This window comes from Typopeltis vanoorti, chromosome 7 (genome assembly GCF_054136105.1).
Source record: "Typopeltis vanoorti isolate ZY-2024b chromosome 7, IOZ_Tvanoo_1.0, whole genome shotgun sequence".
Classification (NCBI taxonomy): domain Eukaryota; kingdom Metazoa; phylum Arthropoda; class Arachnida; order Uropygi; family Thelyphonidae; genus Typopeltis; species Typopeltis vanoorti.
This window is the reverse complement of record NC_143555.1, coordinates 101125722-101147230: the sequence shown is the minus strand read 5'-3', so window position 1 is coordinate 101147230 and position 21509 is coordinate 101125722.

Below are 21509 nucleotides of genomic sequence, written 5' to 3'. Positions count from 1 at the left end.
GTGTTTTCGGGATTGCGTACAGAATTAACACGGTTATTCCCTAGGCTGACTCTCGATAGTATGCTAGATCGAACCATGGTAACTCCTCGGGAGCCTTCCAGGTTAGCTGACGAATAATCTTGCAGCCACTATCTTGAAGGTATACCTGAATCAGTGTAGAGGTGTGTGAACATCATATTTCTAATAAGAAAGATCTCCCTTCGCTTCCTTTTAATACTAATTATCATTATCCATGGTGTATACAGTTTTGTAAAAAGTACACCTGACACCTAGGCTATTCGTAACCTTAAATCGTAGCCAGTTTAAAAGCCCTGATAAAGTTATTCACAGGATTCGAACCCCCCAGATCTTTCCTGTAATGTCATCGTCGAAACCGATTAACTACTCAAACTCTTTAATTCTTATTACTTTCTCATAATATCTAGATTTCTGAACATGATTCGATATGTATACTTGGGCTGACTTTTACCTTTAATCGAACCACCGCCATATTCGTTTACTTACTATCAATTAATAAAAACTTGTTTCGAAATGTTTGGTAATGTATGAGATGAGACAGCTGCGTAGCAGCAAATCGAAAATTAACAAATTCTTTGAATTCTACATACCCGAATTCTGGGGAAGACATGTATCCATTGGAGAATGAATAGTACACAACAACAACAACAACGTTACTGGCTTGCTGGGTGAAGCATAAAATGCTTTTTATTTTCCCCTTTATCTGTGTGGAGAAGCTTGATGGGGGAGGTTGTGAGACTTATGCTCGCACTTTGTCAATATGGAGGTAGCTCTGTTCTGCTGAAAGCAGGATTGCCTTGGGTCTTTTGTGTTTTTGATAGTCATGTTCACTATAACTGGAAGCTTGTCTGATTAGTGGATTAGGATGAGAATGTGCCTTGCTGAAGAACTTTTCGGCATGGTCATGAAGGAGAGAACGGATGTCAGGGGTTCCGGTTTCTCTGTGGATCTGCGTGTTTCTGACGAACCATGGGGCGTCCAAGATCATCCGCAGGCATTTGTTTTGTATCCTCTGTAGTTTCTGGATGTTAGATTTGGATGTGTGACTCCATGCCGGGGATGCATATGTGATTACAGGTCGAATTACCATCTTATATAATAACAGCTTGTTGCGTTTATCCAATTTGCTGTTGCGATTGATCAGGGGATAGAGTTGGGCTATGGTTCTGGATGTCTTTGTGCCTATGAGCTTGATATGGCTGTTGAAATTTAGCTTTTTGTCTAGCTGTACTCCAAGGTATTTGGCTTCTGTCTGCCATGGTATCTTTTTTCCGAGAAGTTCAATATCATCTTGGATGAAGGCTTTGCGTCTGGTGAAGAGTATAGCTGAGCTTTTGACGGGGTTTACTTGTATCCTCCAGTCGGAGAACCATTTCTCTAGCTTTGTGATAGTATCCTGGACACGACTGATGGCCAGGTGTGGGCGGAGAGATCTTGTCATTATGGCTGTGTCGTCTGCATATAGGGCTGTGATGGTAGTCCTCAGGTTCTGTGGAATGTCAGCCACGTAGATTGTGAAAAGTAAAGGAGCCAAAAGAGATCCCTGAGGTACTCCTGCCAGGATTTTGCGCCTAGTTGAGATGGTGCCATTTATTTTTATCTGCATGGATCTGTCAGTGAGGTATGATTTTATTAGACGGGTAAGGGTTGTTGGTATGTTGGCCTGAATGAGTTTATAGAGTAATCCTTGATGCCATACCTTATCAAAGGCCTTGGCAATATCCAGAAAAACTGCAGCTGTGTGAAGGTTCCAGTTGTAACCTTGAGTGATATGCTCCACTATTCTGTGTATTTGTTGCACTGTGCTGTGCATATGGCGGAAGCCGAATTGTTCGTTTGGGATTATTCCTAATTGGTCTGATTTTTCTTGTAGTCTTGAAAGGATAATTTTTTCAGCAATCTTTCCCAGGTTGGAGAGTAGGCTTATTGGACGGTAGCTTTGCGGGAGTTGCGGATTGTTTCCTGGCTTTTTTATTGGTATGATGTCTGCTGTTTTCCATGCAGAGGGGAAGTGTTGTATCCTCAATATTGCATTGGTTATGTTAACCAGGTGCATAATAGCCTTTCTAGGAAGTAATTTGATGATTCTGTTAGTAATTCCATCTGGCCCTGGAGCTTTTTTGTTGTTTAGATGTTTTATGATGTTGGTTATTTCAACTGGAGTAGTGGGGGTGATGCTGGCTGGTTTGTCTTCGGACTGATTTAAGGTACGCTTGACCTGCTGGTGGACTTTATATATGTGGGTGATGTTTATATTATCATATGACGGGCTGCATTGTTTTTCTAGGTTTTCTGCTATTGCTTCTGCTTTTTCTTTATCCGTGTGCGCCATTCCTTGAGCAGTTTGCATGGGCGGTAGGGGATTGTGTTTAGTGCGCAGAATCTTTAGAAATTTCCATATTGTGTGATCTTCTGGGTTGAGTGATGATAATTTATTGTCCCAATCCTGGTTCCTGTGGAGTTGAAGTGCTTTTCTGACTTGGTTGTTCAACTTGTTCAGAGTTTTCTTGTCCTGTGGGGCTCTTGTGTTGTGGTATCTTTTCCTGGCTTTGTTTTTTGTTCTGATGAGGTCCATTAAGTTTTCTGGGAGCCGACCGGATGGGTGGTTGGTTGCGGTTTTGGTGACTGTTTCTAGTGCTTGTTTAATTTGGCTTGTTAAATTGCTTATAGCTTCATCTATGTCTTCTTTTTTGTGGATGATTGGTACAGGACCAATGTATTCTGGTAGGATTTTAGCTAGCCTATCCCACGATATGAAGGTGTGCTGGTGGGCTAGTTGATCTTGCGTGCCAAGTTTGATCAGTATTGGGTTGTGGTCGGATGATAGTTCATTGAGCGTCTCTAGTTTATATTGATAACTGATGTTTCTAAGGATAGCTATGTCAAGTACATCTGATCTGCCATGCGGGCTGTAATGAGTGTGCTCAGTGGGTCCTGCTATCACAACTGAGTTAAGTGTTGAATAGTTGTGTAGTATGCGACCACTTCTGTTGTTGGTGGTGCTGAACCATGCTGTGTGTTTGGCGTTCAAGTCACCTACTATGATGGTGGGGTCTGTGGTGCTGAGGACTGCATCCAGGTCTGTTGTCAGTAGAGGATTGCTTGGTGAGTTGTAGGCAGCAAATATCTTGAGGCTTCCAGCATTGTTTGTGTGGACTTGTATTCCTGTGGTTTCCAGGTTTGTAGTCTGTGGGTTGGATATGGCATTGTGGTGGAGGTATGGTTTGATGTAGATGGCAGTGCCTCCCCCTCTGGAGCTGAGTCTATCCGTTCGGTATATTGTGTATCCTCTCACTTTTGGGTTGTTTGCAGGTCTTAGGTGGGTCTCGTTGATCAGCATTATGTCTGGATTGTGTCTTTGTGCGAATTCCTGTAGTTCTAATGTTTTGTTGGTGAGGCCATTGGCATTCCAGGCTGCAATTAGAAGCGAGTTAGGTTTTACTTTTGTTTTATTCATAGTTGAGTGCTGCGAGTATGGAATGGGTTCCTTGCAGGAATCTCTTTGTGGAGGATGGAGTTGGGTTTGTTCTGCTGAATTCCTGGAGCATAGTGGCTAGCGAAGAAGTCAGTATTGCTGTGATGTTGGAGCCTATTTGATTGCTTTGTATTGTGTCCTTTGGGCGGGCTGCTTCAGCATAGGTCTTGGTGGAAGGTTGAGCCCTTTCCTGACTTTTATGGCTTGGGTTTTGATGGTTTGATGACTGTGCAGCAGAGATGCTTTGATTGGTGGTCCAGATAGGGGGAGGTTGGACGGGTCTTGTAGTTCCGTGATTTCTGGGATGGTGGCTGCATCCTTTATAGTTTGCTGGGTGGGGACCTCCACAGTTGGCACATTTGGCTGGTGTGGTTCTTGCTTTTGTGCATGTAATGGTTTGATGCTTCTCACCACACTTCAGGCATCTGAACTCGGCTTTACAGAGTCTTTGGGCATGGCCAAACGTTTGGCAACGATGGCATTGCCCTGCTGATGTCCTTTTCCTGAGTGGCTCTGTTGATATTTTAAGTCCACAGACTGCAGTTATGTCATAAATTTGTCTTTGAGTGTTCTGTATCTCAACCAATACTAATGGCATTGGTTGTTTATCGGATCTGTACATCCGGCTGACTTTGATAGGTGATAGGCCCTGCTGGGTAAGGTCAGCCGCGATCTCCTCGGAGGTAATGCCTTCTGTGACACCTCGCAGTACAACCTTTAGATTTCTTTCGCTGCTTAGTGCGAAGGTGTGGTACTGTAGTTTGTTGTTATCTATCATTTTTGTTATTCCTCTGTAGTCTGTCACTGTTGTTGGTTGAATTTTTACACCTTCGTCGGTGTTTTTGGCCCAGGAGTATCTAATTTGATGTTCTCTTAGGTTTCTTGCTGTGGTCCATTTTTCCTTTTCACGGAGAATTACCGGAGGGACCTTTTCCCTTTTTTCCGGGACTGTTTGTGAGGTAGTTTCGTTTTCCACATGATCTTCCTCGATTCGCCGTCTCTTGCCCGTCTGTTCTCCTGTGAAGACCGTCTGACTGGGGCTCTCGGGCAGGGAGATGGATGTGTCATTGATCTCTTCCACTTCGCCGTCCATATAATCGGATTCTTCCGGTTGTGTGTACAGGTTTAGGAAACCTGGCCATTCAGTGTCAAATTTTTTAAGCAGTAATTTAAACAATTTTAATGCTTGTTCTTTGTTTAGATGCTCTAGCAGATCAGTAATATTATCCGTGTCTGCTTTATTTGTTGTTATATCTAGTAGGTAGTGATTGGAAAATTGCTTATGATCGCAATTAGAAATCCCGCAGGTCTTGAGACCTGCCAGCAGAAATTTTGTAGAGGATATTGCAGATGGAAAGGATTGCCAGCAATATCGAGCGATTAACTAAATGTACAAATCAATAGCATATGAAATTTCAGAAAATGAACGCTTACCTCTATATATATCATACAATTCATCAAAAATACACAACCTGAATAGTACACTAATATATGTAAATATATATAATATATATACAGGGTGTTCGGGATAAATTTGACATATTTATAATTAATTATATTTTTCCGTAAGTTACATGTATTAACACACACTTCTCTTCATTTAAAAGTTTGGACCCTTCTTCATTCATATACAAGATGTCAGAAAGGATGGATAGCTGGAACCCACCTGAATCATGGAAGAGAATAACTTGTATCATGATGATTCGTGCCCGCCATCAAAATAAGGATATTACGACTGCTGTCCAATGCTCCCTGAATACAGTAAAAACAATCAGGCATGAACTAGAGACTTGCAATGGTGACTACGAGGATGTAGCAAGAAGAAAGATCCCTAGCAGACGATCTGATTGCGTTCGTACAGCAGAATTCCTCGCAAATCTGCAGGAACAGGTGTTGAAGAACCCTGGCATTGGAATTCGGGCTTTGTTCGTGGAGTTGCTAACTGTAGTCAAGCCCTGGATAACAAGGGTAGCCAATGGTAGGCCGTATGTATGGCAGCAGGATTCGGCCCCTTGCCACACCTCTGGGAAAAGTCAAAAATGGTTGTCTGAAAATTTCTACGACTTCACCAGTCCAAATGTTTGGCCTCCAAACTCCCCAGACCTTAACCCCATGGATTATTTTGTATGGGGCGCAGTTGAAAAAGACACCAATCGCACTTCCAGTAATACAAAAGCCCAGTTAATGGATAAAATTAAAACAGTTTTTGCGGCCCTTCCCAGGGAGACTGTAGCATCAGCTTGTTCGAGGTTCCGAAGCAGAATTGAAGCTGTGATCGATGCTAATGGTGGTTATTTTGAGTAAATCTTGTTGATAGTATTGTAATTAACTCTGCCTGTAATGTTTTTTTGTCAATTCATTAAATTTAATAGATACAAAGAAGATTTTCTTTTTCCTTACGAAACTGTCAAATTTATCCCGAACACCCTGTATATATATTAAAAATAAAAAGGTGGATTAATTTTTTAAATTAATAAAATAAGTTTCAAGAAAAAAAAATGTAACTTTTTCGACAACTTGGATAAAGATAATAAATTGCAATTTAATTTAAGAAACATATTTAGTTTTGTATGAATTATTAATGCTGTTATTTAATAATTACACTTCTTCCCATAATGTTTATGCATTATAGGATATTGTGGCAATTGGTTAAAGTCACTTGCCTGTACATACATAGGCAAGTCATGAAGATAATTTCGCAAACTTCGCATAAATCTGGAAAAAGGATAATTGACAAGAATATTATTTCTTAAAATAATGGCCATAATATTAGTAATTTATTATACATTAATAATTTTTTCGAATGATTATTAAGAATGAGACTGCTAATCATCCACGTTTTTTTGCCGGTCTCATAATGGAATGTTGCAATTTTTTATTCCATTTTATTTTATTTTTATGTGGCTTCCTACAAAACGTTTTTCGCAAACCTATTACACATTCGCAAAACTTAGTATTTCTAAGCTATCTTTCTTTAAAACTTATTCGTTTTAAGTGCATACTTTTCGATTTGGTTGAATGGCGAGAATATTTTTATTATTTTATTTTATTATTATTTTTACACGAATCCCACACATTGCAATAACAGATTGGAATCTGTTAACCTGTTTCTTGAATAGCAGATTATAATTTGCCTTTGGGGGGGGGGGGGAAGACGGAACAATGGAAGCTATACAAAGGAAGAACGGAAAGAATAAGTTTGTTAAAATGAAAGGGTTGGAAGTGAAGTGTTGATTCGGAAAGTTTGAAGGCGAACGCCAGTGTGTGTGTGTGTGTGTGTGTGTGTGTGTGTGTGTGTGTGTGTGTGTGTGTGTGTGTGTGTGTGTGTGTGTGTGTGTGCGTGTGTGCGTGTGTGTGTGTGTCAGATCATATGCATTCTCTCTTCTGTCTTTATCCTTGTTATATTCCCATGATTTCCCAAGTATTTGTTGTAAAGTGAAAATCTGATGCTGACAGCCTCTATTTGAATCCAGCTTTCCACAATTTCTCTTACCCTTTTCTATTTGCGTAGATCTTACCAGGAACATAAGGAAATTCCTCTGTAATCCACACATTCAGTTTTATTTATTTTTTTTACAGATGGGTACTATGAGTCCTCTGTTCCAATCATCCAGAACTAGACTCCTGCCCAGATCGTTTGATTTATGCAATGTACAAATTTTATACATCCTCCATATATGCGCATTTCCTGTAGTATACCATTTCTTATTCGTCATCCCCCAAACACTACGTACCAACCCTGAACCATTAAAAGAAAACCGACTAGTAATCACTTTATATCATTAAATAAAAGGAAACATTAAAACAAATCTGTATATTAGAGTCGTCTGTAATATGGATTCAATAAAAATCAACAAATACAGAACACCAATAGAGACAGCGCTTACCCATTGAAAACTTCAGCAGGGGTGAAACGATGCACTTCGTAAAATTCTAGGAAATCAACCTGACGGTCACTTAACAAATGAAAAATAAGCTATTCACAGTGGATTGAGAATGAAATCCCTCTATTAATCCAGCAGAAAGATGCACTTTGGACACAAATCTTAGAATGCGTAACTGAGTAACAAGTGAAGTAATAAAACCAAGCGATTCTATTATAACGATTTCGAGTGAATGAAAGGAGATATCAAGAAAATATATTAGGGAATAATAGATGAACTAACTAAATAATAAAAGACGAATACCCAAGAATCAATACTAAAGACCTTGCATTTAAGAAGATCAATAAAATCTTTATTAATAATATTGCAAATCTGAAACAAAACTCACCTTCGATAACTCTCATCTTAGCATGGCCTTCAACAGCGAGAAAATTGAGTGACTTTTCCCTCATGGAAGAAATAGTTGATAAACCAACCCTGAAATAAAAATTAAAAAACGGTCCAGGATTTGATGGAATCGCCGGCCGATGTATAAAACAGTTTTGTTCTTCTAAATAAGATCCTTCACAAAGTAATCAGTGATTTTTGAAACATGAATTATCTTTCCTCAATTAAAAATAATTATCATTTTACTCCAATCTATAAAATTGAAACCAAAAGGGCATGAACAACTACGTTCCCGTTTCAATTCTCTCTACATTGGAAATTCAAAATAATGGAAATAATATTTTAATAACAGGATCCAAGACTACACTGCTTAGAAAAAAGTCAACTGCCACCACATAGGCAAGGTGCATCGTGCCATGTAATGAGTCACGTGTTTCTTGCTGTAGGTATAAATTGGAGGAATAGGATGCTAAAGTAGAGGAAGCGGAGCTCAAGCAAGCTCTTAAAAAGTGCAAGATTATAAACAACCAGCTCAAGACTACTTTCTTGGTAGAGAAATGACTTTTCAGCCTCTTTCTGCTATTACAACTTTCCAAAATAAAATTTAAAAAAATCACTTTTTACTGATTGTCGCAATAGATCATGAGAAAGCCTTTGATGGCGTTAGACGTATTTTTACACCATATTCTAGAACTGGCGGAAGCAGGCGCGACTATACGGCAACTTATTAATAATATTTACGAGAACGCTCAGACTAACCTATAATCAATTTCCATACGTCAGATCCTATAACGCTAGATAAATGAGTTCGACAAGGCTGTCCACATTAGCAGTGGAACCTTTGATAATGCAGATCAATAAAACTATTGAAATAAACGGAATTCCTTTACCATCAACACCAGTGGACTGCTCGTGCCGATGATCTAATTTGCACATTCAGGGATAATTATTCTGTCGCAACCCTTTTCGGCATTCTACAATGAGAATTTTGGGAACCCTTCAAACACAAAATTGCTACCGGAAAAAGGGACCTCAGCGGCCTTCCTATGAGACTGATTCCACGACAAGACTCCCCTGATATCCTGGGAATACCCTTTTAGGATATACCACGCCCATCGTCAGTTGGTTTCATACAAAAAAAAAAAAAAAAAAAAAAACGAAAATCCTTAAAACAATCCAAGAACGAAAATGGTTCAAGTCGTAGCGTTAGTTGAATTGTTACATGTAATTCAGATTACTGGTATTATAGAAATTAACGAAAAAGTATCATATAAGTCATTGTTATCCTTCTTCTGGAACTATAAAATGAAGAAGTGGACGTACAGTATCTCTATCATCGAGTAAATAAAGGAAGTGAACGGTTATTAGTACTACAATATCGTTATATGACAAATGCTATCCGAATAACCAAGTATTATCCTCTGATCACCCAAGCAAATACGTATGCAATATCTGTTAAGTTTTCGCTCTCTCTTTTTGGGCCCACAACCATAAAGGGCCACGCTCTGAAAACGTGCCAGACTATTACCAGAAAATCTGTAAAATGATCAAACTAATCTCAGAAAGAGGTATCAACATAATCATTGCCAAAGAAGAAGACAGATATTGGATAATTATTTGACCACGAAGATTATCAACCCTCTGACCTAGGGGCTAACGCGGATCTTTTCTTCGAAAATCTGGCTAGAGTGCGTTGTTATCCATCTAGACAAGACCTGTCTTGGAGAATCAGCCATGGGAAAATATCAGTTCAATAGAAACACATACAAAAAAACTCAAACAAAGTCATCTACCGGATATGTGGTTCTACCGGCAGGCAGTCCATTTATGACTATCCACTTGGGCAACAGATCTGGATAAATGTAGGCAAGGCATTATAAATTCCAACCTTCACGGTCGATCAGGTTTTATGCATCCCCACCCCTCTTCCGATGAACAACGAAACTAAACTGTTCATTTTTCTCATTACAGAATTCAAGTATCATATTTGGAAGACCAGACAAAGGGACATATCTGACCCTCTACAGAAATCATACAATACTATTGTTGGTACGTTTTTTCACTCTCTTTTCAGCTTGGAAAAAGATCTTTTACGGATACCAGGCTTTATATAAAACAGAGGTGCAACCAAGACATTATCTGCAAATTAGATCAAGGTATTCTTCCGTTTATTTGAGTATCATTAGTGCTTTTGTTCTTCTTTTCAATTCGCTTTCGTCTATCTCTTTAAAGAAGTGGGAATTCTAAGTGAATCTGGTCCCGAGAGTCGAAATGTCGACATTTCCGAGAGTCGACATTTCGATTCTCCGAAATGTCGAATCTTCCACACTCTTCTTCTGTTTTTATTTCAGCACATACGCAAATAGACAAAATACGGATTACACTCTTTTCTGAGATAGATAAAATGAAGTTATAAATAACTGATGATTTAAAACTAGTTACTGAGATATAGAATAATAGATCAGTGATGTATTTGTATACATGCTATCTCAGGGAACTAACGGATTTTGAAAGCCGCCTTGTGATGAGATGCCATGTTGTGGGCCTAATATTCGGCAAATCGTTGACGAATTGGACCATGTCAGGTCAACAGTCAGTGATACCATACTAAGATGAAAGCGCAGGGAATTAACCGCTGCACCACCACACTCATCGAACGTGACCGTAGAGTGCTACGAAGGATAACATATAAAATTCGCCATTCGTCGACCGACACGTTGAATGTGGAGTTCCAAGCATCGACTGGAATACGAATCTGCACAAAATCATTCAGAACCGAGGCTCACAACATGGATTTCCATGACAGGATCGCAATATGCAAGCCTCACATTATCCGAGCTGACATGTAGCGTCGTCTTCGGTGGTGCAGAGAGCGTGTACAGTGGGACGCGAAGCTTGGAAAGCTGTGTTAGAGCGCGACAGATGGACGGGTGTTGCGGATGCACGGTGAACGCCTCTTACTGGGGTGTGCATAACCCCAACTATGAAATTCGGAGGTCGCGGTGTGACGGTATGGTCCTGTTTTTTTTGGTTTGGCCTCGATCTCTCTCTCTTTGTGGTGTTGCGAACATTGACCTCCGAGAGATATGTAACATTCTGGACAAGGCAACGTTTCCTACTGTGTAGCATTTCTACGGAAGTGACCATTGTCACTTCCGTAGAAATGACTCTTTCAGCAAGACAATGCACCGACTCATAAAGATGCTATTGCAAATGCGTGGTCTGTGGACGTGAATACCCACACATGACTGGCCTCCATGGAGCCCTGATCTCAACCTTACTGAGCATCTGTGGGATGAAGTGGAGCTTCGGGTAAGGTCAAGGGACTTCCGCTGCACAACAGTCCTGGACTTCATTATATGCCTACAGGAAGATTGGTCAAAATTCCCATTGATCGCAATCGTACGCTTGTGGAAAGTATGTTTCGTGGGATTGTTGCAGTCGTCACAACTAAAGTAGGTCGTACATCTTATTAAGGTAGGCGCCATAGTTGTTTGTTCCTCACATTATGGTGTCCGTTGACTTCTTCTAAGCAGTGTATGTGTGGTTCGGGGAGGGGCACGTTTAATATTTTATTTATTAGTATTTTTTATCACAAGTAAGCTCAATGACGTAAATGCAAAGAAATAGTGTTATCTGTTTTTGTTTTTTTTTTGTTTGGTTTTTGTTTTTCTAGTTGCAAAAAAAACAATTATTGTTTTTATTATTTTTTTGAATAGTTAATATATGCCAAGCACTTTCTTCGAAATAATTTAATTAATTAATATAATTTCACTATGGAAGAAGAACAATGATAATTTATTTTCATTCTTAGTTTATTGCACAATACACTATATTATCTGCCATACGTAGTAATGAATTCATATGCATTGTATGTTAGTGGATAAAGCCAGGTATCATTGTTTGAGTTTGGTTATTCACTCTGAGTGATATCTGAGATTATTTTCGTTTCTCTTACTGAATTTTGAGATTCAAACATCATTCGTCTGTTTACCATCACACTTGAGATATCTTAGGAGTTATTGTTCTTTAGTAATAATTTTGACGTTCATTATGAATTTTAAATAAATATTCACTTTCTGTTTTTGTCATAATAGATGGCGCCACAAGACGGGCAATTTTTGCTAATTCTACGAACGGAAAATTTGATATTTCGCCACTGAAACATATTTCATATGAAAAATACATATTGAATTATATCTTTATGGTGGATAAATGATTATATAAAAAGAACTGAAATCAGTACAAGTAAGAGAATTAAAATAAATGTAACGGGTAGTTAATATCGTTTACGAGGCAACAGTAAATCCTTCCTAAGCAGGACTGCTATGTGGAAGCCATGTTTAGCAAGGTTAAGTAATTATTGATATTTTAAGATATTCTGAGTGCAGATGAGATAATTTTTATTTTTTCGTTTGCTGCATATTATCTTAGCTACATTATATTGAACTATTAGAAACATCACATATTGCCAACGAATTGGTGAGAGCTTCTTCCCGAGCATGCTCAGTATGACCACATTTATAATCCGTTATTACGGAACACTTAAAGACTTCACTTTGATGAATTAATGCACTGGCTATGATATCGCATACATTTTATGTATGAGCGACGCGTTCGATTACAAACTTGTGCCTGTACAAAATGAGTGCGAAGGTGATTTCACTCCTGGCTGTGATATAATCCAAAGGGTGGCATTAATTGATATAAATATATTTATTTATATTTATTTAACTACTTAAAATATTACTTAAAATAAGGGGATATTAAATCCCACATAGTTTTAAAACCGAATAAAAAACTCAAATATTGGAATCAGAGAGTTTCTTGCCGAATATAGTAACTATAAAGTATCGGCGACACTAGCGTTAGCAAATGCAAGTGATCCTAGTACGTAGTACAATACTGGGCAGCTCATTGCAAAGGTGGAGAAGTTCAGATCGCTATTCTTAGGTATTTTCCATAATGTAAAAACACATTTCCTAGGAAATGTATGCTGTTATTACATTATGGAGGGAGGTCACTACCCAGACCGGTTTCAGCCTTTTTTGAGGCTTCATCAGTGAGTAGGCTAGAATGGGAGTTCATGTCTTTCATCATCGGCCTTTGGAGTATAAAGATTGCTGAGGGTCAGCAGATAGTAATAGCGGAAGTTAAAGAAAGGTAGAGTAGGATAGTAGGAGGTAAAAAGAGGCCTCAGTCAATCTGTTTAGCTGTGTAACCCAAAGGTTGTGGCTAAAAGGTCTGTAAAACATAATCTCCTTACACCTGTTCTAAAAAAAACTTAAAATTTACACTTCACTTTATACGAAAAAGATAACTTTAGGTTACATTAATCCAGGTGTCTGGAGACTTCATCTCGTAACCGCTAAAAAAAAGAAAAACGTTTGTTAAAATTTGGAACTTAGATTATTCTTAAACTATGCCTTACAACTGAAAAAGAAAAAAAAAAAAAAAAACTGCGATAGCGGGATCCGTATTGAGGTGGACTTTATCAACCAGAGAATCGCGAGTTGGGGGAAGAACCCGGCCCGAGTGATGCAGCCCACAAGGAGCTGCACCGCCTCGACGTAAGCCTTCGCAGCCCGGGTTCTCAGGTCTACCCCCTCCTTAGTGAACTAGAGAAACCAATAAGTTGCACAATAGAATTAAGTATTTAGTTGGTCTTGAAAGGAGGACAAGTTTTTAGTTTGCCCTTAACTCTTTTTTTGTTGTATTTTTCTGTAAGATTTGAGAAGCTACTGTTTTTTCCCCGACCATTTATTATTTGGTGAAGAGCTTTATATAGACTCCTTTCCGTTTCTTCGTTTAATTCAGGGATTCCTTTTAGCTGTGCTGGGTTTAGTTCACTTAATCTTTCTATATAGAGGTCTCCCCATTTGAAGCTTATGGTCTCAGGACCTGTGAGGAGGAGTGTAGGTGCTCCTATTTTGTCTATTGCCCTTTGGAGGATTACCTCGGAGTCTTCTGGGATTAAACGCATTAGAACCATTTGGGCGTCCACGGCGGGGATGGATTCTTCCTCCGATTCCTCGGCTGAGGTAATATTGCCTTTTCTTGATTCCTCAGTCTCTTCTTGATTTTCTATTCTGATCTCCCTTTCTTCCTCTTCCTCAGAGTCAGATACTTCTTCTGGGCATCTGTTATCTGGTTTTGTTCTCTTCGTTTCTCCTTCTTCAGGGCTGATTGGTCTTTTTTCTGTGTTGTTGCTGACTTCCATTTCTTCTACTTCTGTGGTCTCTTCCGTCTCGATGCGAGTTTTCCTTGCGTTGCGTTTCTTTTTTTTCTTTATTTTCCATTCTGAGTTTTTCGTGGTGGTGGCTTGATTTCCTGTTGTTACTGTCACGATAGTTGTGGGTCGAATGACTGGAAAGTCTTCCTGCTCCGTTGTTTTAGGCTCCTCTGCTGTTTTGCCTATAACTAGAATGTCGTCCTTTTTTTTCGGGTTCAGGTTTATTTACTGGAGTGGTTGCTGGGGTTGGCGATATAGCACCTCCTATTCGTTCTGCTTGTGTCCTATTGGGACAAACGTCTACCTTGTGGGTTGTATTTCCACATTTCAGGCAAGGTGCCTCACACTGAGCTAGGGCATGTCCTGCTGCCATGCAGTTCCTGCATTTGTTCTTGGGGCAGTCTGCACCTAGGTGTTCGAGTGATCCGCACCGAAAACATTGCTTTTTTACACCAGGGTAGTTGACTACTACTCTGGCAGAGCCTAGAAATACAAAGTTGGGGACTTCGGCCTTCATCTCCATAAGGAAGGTCACCTCGCCAGTCTTCCAGTCGGGGTAGTCAGCATCGTTGGTGATTTTGACGTCCAGTACGTCTCCCCATTTTGAGAAAACCTTTTTTATTATCTCACTCCCTTCCTCGAGATATTCTACAGGGAACCTTTCTATTCGTAGTGTCTTCAGTAGACTTCCTACTAAGAAGGGATAGATCATTTTTCCTTCACATTCTACACCTGCCATTAATTTATTCCTGGTTTCTATATCTTTCACAACTACCTGGTATCTACCTGCTCAATAAGGGGTAAAACCAAATATCTTTTGTGCCCCTACTATGTTGGCGAGGGCTCTCGCTAAAGTCCTCTTCGGTACGTTGACGCCTGCCTCTATACCGAGGGTCTTCACTCGCGGCAGGAATGAAGTCATTTGGAAGAGAGAAAAATATCTCACTATGAATTAAGTTCCGGAAAAGTGGATAGACCTTTAAACGAGGGCCAAGTGTTCCCCGTTTGCAGAATTCTCCTGCTACACTTACGTTGAGGCGGAAGACTACAAGCAGGCACCAGGCAAAAAGAAAGTACAAAAAATATAACTATAACTATAAAAAAAAAATTTTCTCACCAAGGCTGGAAGCTTCTGGCAGCAGGACTGGAACATGCAACTCTCTTTCATCTGATTCGCTGAATCGGGCACTCCTCACAAACTGGATCTCATCAGTAGCTAGACCTAATAATACCAAAGTGTATAGCGAAAAGAACTGATGTACTCTGCGAACGAGTTATCCAAACAGGTGCAACCATTAAGTTACTTAAATATAAAGAGCTAATTAGCTTCATTTCGGCAATGAAAACATTACTTAAAATAAGGGGATATTAAATCCCACATAGTTTTAAAACCGAATAATTAAGCTATTAAGTAACTTAATGGTTGCACCTGTTTGGATAACTCATTCGCAGAGTATATAAGTTCTTTTCGCTATACACTTTGGTATTATTAGGTGTAGCTACTCACTGATGAAGCCTCAAAAACGGCTGAAACCGGTCCGGGTAGTGACCTCCCTCCATAATGTAATAACAGCATACATTTCCTAGGAAATGTGTTTTTACATTATGGAAAATACCTAAGAATAGCGATCTGAACTTCTCCACCTTTGCAACGAGCTGCCAAGTATTGTACTACGTACTAGGATCACTTGCATTTGCTAACGCTAGTGTCGCCGATACTTTATAGTTTACTATATTCGGCAAGAAACTCTCTGATTCCAATATTTGAGTTTCTTATTCGGTTTTAAAACTATGTGGGATTTAATATCCCCTTATTTTAAGTAATGTTTTCATTGCCGAAATGAAGCTTATTAGCTCTTTATATTTAAGTTTATTTAACTACGTTATTTTGCTATGATTATTCATTGATTATTACAACAGACCTTGCATAAACACGTTATGGAATGTTGAAACTTCAGTCTAATAAGCCTTATAAGGACTTGCTTAAAGGGGCGAAGCAAGAATGCTTTTCATCTTCCCGGTTATCTGTAGAGGACAGTGCGGATAAGGTATTGAGCTATTAAAGCTCTGATCATGACAGGAGGGTAATAGCAATAGCCGAGCCTCAGTTAGAACTTTATTGGCTAAGCATTGCCATCCATTACCCTCCAAGGGTATTATTAATCACCTAATCTGAGGGTCGATTAAATTCTCAGTATAATAAGCCTTATAAGGACTGGCTTAAAGGGGCGAAGCAAGAATGCTTTTCATCTTCCCCGTTGTCTGTAGAGGACTGTGTAGGGATAAGGTGTTATTGAGCTATTAAAGCTCTGATCATTGCAAGAGGGTAACAGCAATTGCACAGCCTCAGTTAGAACTTCATTGGCTACAGCATTGCCATCCATTACCCTCCAAGGGTATTAATCACCGCATCTCACGGTCGATTGTCATAGTCTTATAAGTCGCAGAATAGGACCCAGGACATATAAGGCGCAGAGGGTGAAGCTTGACGCTTTTCATATTCCCTGTTGTCTGTTTCGGGAGCAGTGATGGGAGAGATTTGTGAGCTATTTTAGCTCGCCCTGAGTGGGCAGAAGTGGTTACACATCGCTGAGTGTTAGGATGGCTTTCGGTCTTTTATGTTTCCAGTGGTCATTACCGTCATAATTTCCGGCTTGTTGTATTAGTTGATTTGGATGCGTAGACGTCTTCATAAAGAATTTTTCTGCTAGGGAGAGTAGTGGTGGAGAGATGTAGGGGATATTTATGTCCCGGTGGATCTGGACGTTCCTGATGAAGCACGGGGTATCCAGTATCATTCGCAGGCACTTGTTCTGTAGTCTTTGTAGCTTGAGGATGTTTGTCTTGGAGGCATGGCTGCAGGCTGGAGAGGCGTATATAATTGTGGGAAGGATCACTGTCTTGTACAGTAGAATTTTGTTTCTTGAGCTTAGTTTGCTGTGTCTGTTGATCAAGGGGTATAGCTGGGCGATAACTTTTGAAGCTTTGGTGCATGTGCTCTTGATGTGGCTGTTGAAGCATAATCGTTTATCAAAGAATGGTTTTACTTTTCTGGGGGTTTAATTGTAGTCGCCAGTCTTTAAACCATTTTTCTAGATTCAGGATGGTGTCTTGTAGTTTTTTGGTGACGAGAAGTGGTTGATGAGATCTGGCTAGAATAGCCGTGTCATCAGCATAGAGGGCGATGGTGGATGTGAGAGGATTTTGAGGGATGTCTGCCATATAGATGTTGAACAGGATCGGGGCTAGCAGTGATCCTTGAGGAACTCCAGCGAGGATTTTCCGTTGGGTTGAGACTGTTTCATTGATTTTGACTTGCATCCTCCTGTTGGAGAGGTATGATTTGATCAGGTGTATCATGTTTAGTGGAAGGTTAGCGATGATAAGTTTGTAGAGGAGGCCTTGGTGCCAGATCTTATCGAAGGCCTTAGAGATGTCTAGGAAGACAGCTCCAGTGTGTTGATTCCAATTGAATCCTGTGGTGATGTATTCTACCAGTCTGTAGATCTGTTGGGTGGTGCTGTGATTTTGACGGAAGCCAAATTGTTCTTGTGGAATGATATTTAGTTGGTTGACATGATCTTGGAGTCTGATGAAGATGATTTTCTCTGCTATTTTCCCTAAGTTGGATAGCAGGCTGGTGGGACGGTAATTTTCAGGAAGGTGTGGGTCTTTGCCTGGTTTATGAATTGGGATGATGACAGCAATTTTCCATGACTGGGGGAAGTACTGCCATTTGAGGCAATACTTCCCTCAGGAAGTACTGCCTCAAATGTATACTTCCTGGGGGAAGTATATTTGAGTTTATGATGTTTGCCAGATGTGCTATGGATTTGCGTGGTAGTGCCTTGATGACTTTGTTAGTGCTGCCGTCAGGACCTGGAGCTTTTTTGATCTTGAGATGGTTGATGGTGCCGATTATTTCGATAGGTGAGATAGGCATTATAGGGCTTGGATTGTCATCGGGACGATTTACTGTGAACCTGAATTTACGACGAATCTTGTATACATGGCTGATGTTTAGGTTCTCATATGCAGGACTGCATTGTTTCTCTAGGTTTCTTGCTATGGCTTCGGCTTTGTCAGCATCTCTGTATGCAAGGTGCTGTTCTGCTTGCAGAGGGGGGGAGGGATTTGCACTTGAGGTTGTTTAGGAATTTCCATATGGAATGATCTGTTGTGGAGATGGAGGTGAGCTTGTTGTCCCATTGTTGATTCCTGTGGTTATGGAGAGCTTCTCGGACAGATTTGTTTAATCTGTTGAGGGCTGTTTTGTCCTGGGAAGCACAAATGTTGTGATATTGTTTTCTTTGTCTGTTTTTTTCCCTTATTAAGTCCATGATTTCTTTCGGGAGACGGTTTGTTTGTGGGTAATCGTGGATACTGTGGCTGCTGTTATGGCTTTATTGATTTGATTGGTGAGGTTCTTTATTGCCGTGTCTATTTCTTCCTAGGCTTTTATATGGGGAACCGGACCAATGTGTTCTGGTAGCACTTTCCTAAGTTTCTCCCAGACAATGGAGGTTTCGGGGGGGGGGGGAGGTGACTGGTGTTTGTTCACTAAGTGAAGTAGGATTGGGTTGTGGTCTGATGATAATTCGTTCAGTGCTTGAATGCTATGCTGGTATTTGGTGTTGTGTAGGATGGCGATGCCTAGGATGTCGGCTGTGCCATTTGGGCTGTGGTAGATTGGTTCGGTGCGTCCTGTTACGACAGGGTTGTTTAATCCTGTGTATCCGAAGAGGATATGGCGATTTTTATTTGTGGTTCTGCTGTTCCGGGGGGGGGGATGTTTGGAGTTTAAGTCCCCAGCGACGATGATGGATTCATTTATGCCTAGTACAGCATCCAAGTCAGAAAATAGCAGGGTCTTAGCGGGGGAGTTGTAGGAGAAGTAGATTTTAAGTCTTCTAGTTGAATTTGTGCGGACTTCGACACCACTTCTAGGTTGGAGGTTGGGGGGAGGGGTGAGTATTCCATTGTGCCTGATGCAGTTCCTGATAAATATGGCTGTACCACCGCCTCTGTAGTCCACTCGGTCATTTCTATATAGTGGGTAGCCTCTCAGTTTTGGATTGTCTGCAGGTGTTAGATGAGTTTCATTAATTAGGATGATGTCAGGGTTGTATCTGTGATAGAATTCTTGAAGCTCCAGTGTCTTGTTTTTTAGGCCATTGGCGTTCCAAGCGGCGATCTGTAGAGAGTCTGGGAGTAATCTAGTTTTGTTCATTAACAAGATAAGATTAAGCACTGATAAGATAGTTTGAGTTTCTTTTAGAAATTTTTTTGTGGAGTTTGGTGAAGTTTCACTTACAGAAGTCTTGAAGCATGTTTGCCAATGAAGCTGTGATGACTGTTGTCATGTTTGGAAGAATTTGGTCCTGCCGAATGTCTTTGGATGAGCGGGCTACTTCGGCGTATGTCCTGCTTCGACGGTGGCTTTCCCGACTGTTAGTATTTTCCAATTGTAAGAGCTGGTATTTTGTTGGGAGTCAGCAACTGGGGCGCCGTCGAATCTGATACCTGTGGGCAGGGTTAAGAGATCTGTTTCCTTTTGTTGTCTGTTTTATTCTTTGAGTAGTGACTGCAGCCTCTGTAGTTTTCCGGGTGGAACCCCCTGCAGTTCGCGCATTTGGCTGGTTAGATCCTGGGTTTTGAGTAGGTTGCTGTGGGGTGGCTTTGCCCACATTTGAGGCATTTGTGGCACTGGCCCGACGAGGCTCTTTTCCTTAGTGGTTCAGTTGTGATTTTCAGACCACAGATCGTTGTTATGTTGTATATGTTCTTGTGTGTGTTGGGTATCTCAATGAGTACTAGGGGCGTAGGACTCTTGTCGGCCCGTAACATTCTGCTGACCTTGACAGGTAGGAGATCGTGGAGGCGGTGGTCTTCAGTTATTTCCACTGTGCAGATGTTTTCTGTTACTCCCTGAGCACAACTTTTACTTTTTCTCCGACTTCAGTGAGTAAGTCTGATATTTAATATCTAACTCATCCATAGTTTTTGTGAGGTGTCTGTAGTCGCGTATTGTGGCAGGCTGGATGTTAACTCCGTCGTCTACGTTTTTTGCCCATGAATAGGCAATTTGGAGGTTTTGCATAATAGGTCTGAGGGCCGTCCATCGTTCTTTTTTCCGTAGTACAATTGGAGGAAGTTTTTCATTGTTCTGTGTGGGGAGGTCAGTGTTGGGGGCATCTTTCATCCCCTCGTTTATCCGAGTCTTCGCTGTTTTTCGCTTTTTTCGAGCGTGAGTTTCAGTATCGTCTTTTGGTCTGGGAGCAGAGATTATCAGGTTCATCTTCCCCTGGTGTTGAATTGTCCCCTTCTGTGGAGCCATCTGACGCTGAATATAGGTTTAGAAACTCTGGCCATTCTACCTCAAATTTCTTCAACAGTTTTTTGAGGAGGTTGAGCGCCAGCTTCTTTTCCACAGATTGGACAAAGTCGTCGGACTTAAACTATTCATGTTTAAAAGTGTACAAATATGCTTACGTGAGAAATATTTATAATGGCGAAGAGAACGGGCAAGGGCAGGAAAATTCATCAAAAGTGAAAGTCTTGCTTTGTATTTCGCTATGAAAGAAGATTCACAAAATCTAAAACTCACTAATCACCATTGAAATCAAAAACATTCTTTGCAACAACAACCATCGTGCCCGTATTCATCTGCCGCCATCTTGAATCCATACACTAATCCTAACACTCAATAGTTGAAAATCAGTCTTATTAGTCCTTATATCCTTAAAAGGACTGGCTTAAAGGGGCGAGGCAAGAATGCTTTCATCTTCTCCGTTATCTGTAGACGACAGTGTAGGGATAAAGTGTTATTGAGTTATTAAAGCTCTGATCATGGCAGGAGGGTAACAGCAATAGCCGAACCTCAGAACTTCATTGGCTACAGCATTGCAATCCATTAGCCTCCAAGGGTATTAATCACCTCATTTCACGGTCGATTCAACCTCCATCCGTCTTATAAGTCCTTATAAGGACTGGCTTAAAGGCGCGAAGCAAGAATGCTTTTCACCTTCCCCGTTATCTGTAGAGGACAGTGTAGATATAAGGTGTTATTGAGCTATTAAAGCTCTGATCATTGCAGGAGGGTAACAGAAACAGCCGAGCGTCAGTTAGAACTTCACTGGCTACAGCATTGCATCCATTAATAATTTGTGAGTTCAACAAACTTCATCATCGGCCTGTGGAGTAAGATGGGCTGAGATTCAGCAGATAGTAGGAGAGGAAAATAAAGATAGCTGCATAGTGGTAGAGTAGGTAAAAGAGGCCTCAGTTGACCTGTTTTAGCTGTTTACCCCCCAGGGGTGTTTCTAAAACGGTCGTTGATTTTTCACTTTAGAAAAAGGAAAAATCCTAAAAAGGAAAACATGTAACAAAAACATGAAATACAGAGAAAGGCAAAAAATATCTGGAAAAAGAATTGAACGGTAAACTTAGAGGTGGGGAACGATTTGGCCCGAGTGATGCAGCTCACAAGCAGCTGCACGGCCTCGCTGTAAGC